Source organism: Camelina sativa, chromosome 9, assembly GCF_000633955.1.
Source record: "Camelina sativa cultivar DH55 chromosome 9, Cs, whole genome shotgun sequence".
Taxonomy (NCBI): domain Eukaryota; kingdom Viridiplantae; phylum Streptophyta; class Magnoliopsida; order Brassicales; family Brassicaceae; genus Camelina; species Camelina sativa.
Genome location: NC_025693.1, coordinates 3,414,668 through 3,418,447, shown reverse-complemented (window position 1 = coordinate 3,418,447; position 3,780 = coordinate 3,414,668).

Genomic DNA, 3,780 nt, shown 5'->3' with positions numbered 1-3,780 from the left:
GCAAGAGAAACAACATTTCTATGCTAAGGGGCAAGGTATGGGAAAGGTTATCAAACCAAATTTCAAAAGTATGCGAGTTGATGAAGAAGTTCGTAGTGGGGCTCAGAGTAACCTAGGGAGAGGTTTTATGGAGCCAAGGGCATTGGGAAAAGTTGAAAACCAATAGAGCGTGAAGCTAAAAGCGTTGGAGGAGTTAGAAGTCCTAAGGAAGATGAAGTTAAAAGAATTGGAGAAAGAAGATCGAGGTAAAAAAAAAAACTGGGGGGAACCAAAGGAGCAAAGCACGGTGATTCATAAATTAAAGAGAGTACGGAGTTGTACGAGGAAGTATTAAAACGTTGGAGAAAAGAAAGGAGTCAGGAACAAGCTGAAGAAAGAGAAGTATTGAACTAAGAAGTCCACGTAGTGGGCAAGTCATGAAGCAACAAGGCAAAAGCCTTAGTATTGGAGGACATAAAAATTAAGAGGAGCCAAGGGAATGCTGGAGATGAAGAAGCTTACCAAAAAGCATCAACCACAAATGATCGGGTGTTTAAGAGAAACGGTGGTATAATTGGAGAAGCAAGGCGATGCGAGGAAGCAGCCAAAAGAAGATTTGTTAAGTTGTTGAAGTGATAGTAAACCCAAAGCAATGACATCTGTGTCAAGGAATATTGACATCAACCAAAAAGAAGGAGAAGGCATGAGAATTCGGGGACGAATTCTTATAAGGGGAGGAGAATGTAATGACCCTCACCAAGAATAGAAATTTTAAACAAAAAAAAGTCGAAGAAATGGGACGGAAAAGACCCAAGAAAGAAGAAGAAGGGAAATAAAGGTGAATGGCCCAAGGAAGTCCGGAGAAATATGTGTAAGTCGAAGAATGGCCGAGCCAAGACCGAAGTACCGGACGCACGGTCGAGACCCTAAGTATTTACTAAGACAAGTGGTCGAGAAGATCGAGAAAATTGTCGAGACTCGAGGGAGATGCCGAGTACTCGAGAAAATTGTCGATACTCGAGGGAGTTGCCAAGTACTCGAGAAATTGTCGAAACTCGAGGGATATGCCGAGTACTCGAGAAAATCGTCGAAAGCTCGAGGGAAACTGCCGATGACTCGAGAGAGTGTCGAGATATCCGAGACGTATAGTCAAAGTTGCCCGAGACGTATCGCCGAGGCGTACGGTCCAAATTGCCCGATAGACTGCCGAACGTACCGAGCAGAACGTCCGAACGGTCGAGAAAATGATCTGACCGAGTCGAGAAGCACCGGAGAGAACGTCGAAGGTGCCGGACGAAGGATCAAACATTTTGGGAAAATTTAGTGTTTTCTCAAAATTTTGACCAATAAAAATTGAGGAAAGTGGAGAATTAAAATAATCAAGGAAGAATTAGTGGGGGGAATTAAAAATTCAAGGTGATTAAGAAGAAATAGTGGGGGAATTAAAAATTCAAGGTGATTAAGAAGAGATAGTGGGGGGATTAGCTTAATCCAAGGAGATTAGCGGAGTGGCGAAATTCAATTGGCTGAAAGCTTATGATTAAGCTCACTTAACCCACATGCACTAATAAGAAGGGATTACATGCACTAATGGGGAGATTTACATGCACTAATACAAGGAGAATTAGTGGCTTAAGTGGTGAGCTGCCATTGGTGGATGAGCTACATGCCCAACATGCAGCCAAAGAGGACGCCATTTGTCAAAGAGCACTAAGGGGATGAGAGAAGAGCTGAGCTTATAAATAGAGGATGTGGGATTACATTCTCTCATTTCCNTGTCGAGAAGCGCCGGAGAGAACGTCGAAGGTGCCGGACGAAGGATCAAACATTTTGGGAAAATTTAGTGTTTCCTCAAAATTTTGACCAATAAAAATTGAGGAAAGTGGAGAATTAAAATAATCAAGGAAGAATTAGTGGGGGGAATTAAAAATTCAAGGTGATTAAGAAGAGATAGTGGGGGGATTAGCTTAATCCAAGGAGATTAGCGGAGTGGCGAAATTCAATTGGCTGAAAGCTTATGATTAAGCTCACTTAACCCACATGCACTAATAAGAAGGGATTACATGCACTAATGGGGAGATTTACATGCACTAATACAAGGAGAATTAGTGGCTTAAGTGGTGAGCTGCCATTGGTGGAGGAGCTACATGCCCAACATGCAGCCAAAGAGGACGCCATTTGTCAAAGAGCACTAAGGGGATGAGAGGAGAGTTGAGCTTATAAATAGAGGATGTGGGATTACATTCTCTCATTTCCCAAATTTCTTTAAGTTCATAAGCTCTCTTGTTTCACCTAAAATCGAGAGGAATCAAGAGAGTTATCGAGAGAAAGATCAAGAGTGATCAAGAAGGAGATCGAGAGGAGAAGTGATCGACGCGTACGCTTAGAAAACGCTGAGAAAGGCCGACGGTTGTGCCGACGATCATTGGGGAAAAGAACGGGTTGCGACCGACGTAGCGAGAAGCAGTTGACGCGGAGTAGGAGCGAGTGGTCTGATCGGGTGGTGCTGTGAAGTCCGAGTATCATCGACGATTGCGCAAGAGGTGAGTCTGAGGTAGTGCATGTAGTGTAGTACATGTAGTTGCGATTGGAGTAGGTTGCATGCAAACATGATGGGATTCTTGCTAGAATCATCATGCGAAAATGAAGTGGTTGCATGCAAAATAATTGGGACTCACTCAATACTTGGTTAAAGAAGAATTTGGATGCATTTAAGTAAATTGGACTTACTTAAAATTTGGACAAGGCTATTGCATGCGAATTGGGAGTTGAAGTTTGTTAGCAATTTTTATTGCATAAAAGTCAGATGGGATTAATAGCATGCTAAATGAACCTAAGGGTTTAATGAGTTAAATCGAATGGCCTTGCATGTGTAAATTGGACTAAAGATTTAAACGGTTAAATCTTATTTGGTTGCATGCATATTAGGACTTGTTGCAATTGTTTTGCTTAAGTCGATTATGTTGATTGCATGCATGTAAAATAATCTTAAGTTGCTTGATTTATTATCTTGCTTCTTGTTGATTATTTCGTGTTGGGTTTTCTTGTATGATTGTTTGCATGCGTATACAATAATCCTAAGTTGCTTGATTTCCTATCTCGCTTCTTGTGTGATTATTGCATGATTTGTTCTTGGTCGATTTCTTGCATGCGTGCTTGATGAATCGTTGCTTGAATGGAGGTGGTGTTTTATTTTAGCTAGTCTCTTGAATGTGTTTCTTGAGTCGTAGCTAGTGTAATGTGTCGATAATTCTGGTTCCATAAGCGTTTGTCACGCGTGAGTTCCCGACGACCACTCACGCGGGGACATTGTTACGGCTGGCTAGCTACCAGCGTAACCGCTACATGACGATGTAGCTAAAGGTGGGTTCATGCCGGAGAACTTTGTGGTCTCGGCATGGGAAGGATTGGAACGGAACAGATTATCGAAGGGCCCTAGGAGTAAAGAGTCTAGAGTAATCAAGTGTCCCTTGTTTATGTCTAGTCGTCTTTACATGTTGTGTGTTGCGTGTTGTTAAAGAGTTTAGGGTATTTCAAGTGATCCTTGTTGTACTCTAGACGTCTTGTTTGGTTATTCGGTCAAGGAGTTAGGGTAGTTCAAGAGTTCCTTGTTTATCCTAGTCGTCCTTGCTAGCCGTGTAGAGGATTTAGAGCGTCGAGTCGAGTCGCGTTGATCTAACCTCTCTTGCATGTTGTTGTTTGAATTGCTTCCGCTAAGCTTTTGTTGCGTTGCTTTGATGTTATTTGCTAGTTGTTGTGGCTTGCTAGCTTCTTGGGATTGCCGGGGTAGTCGGTTTGGGG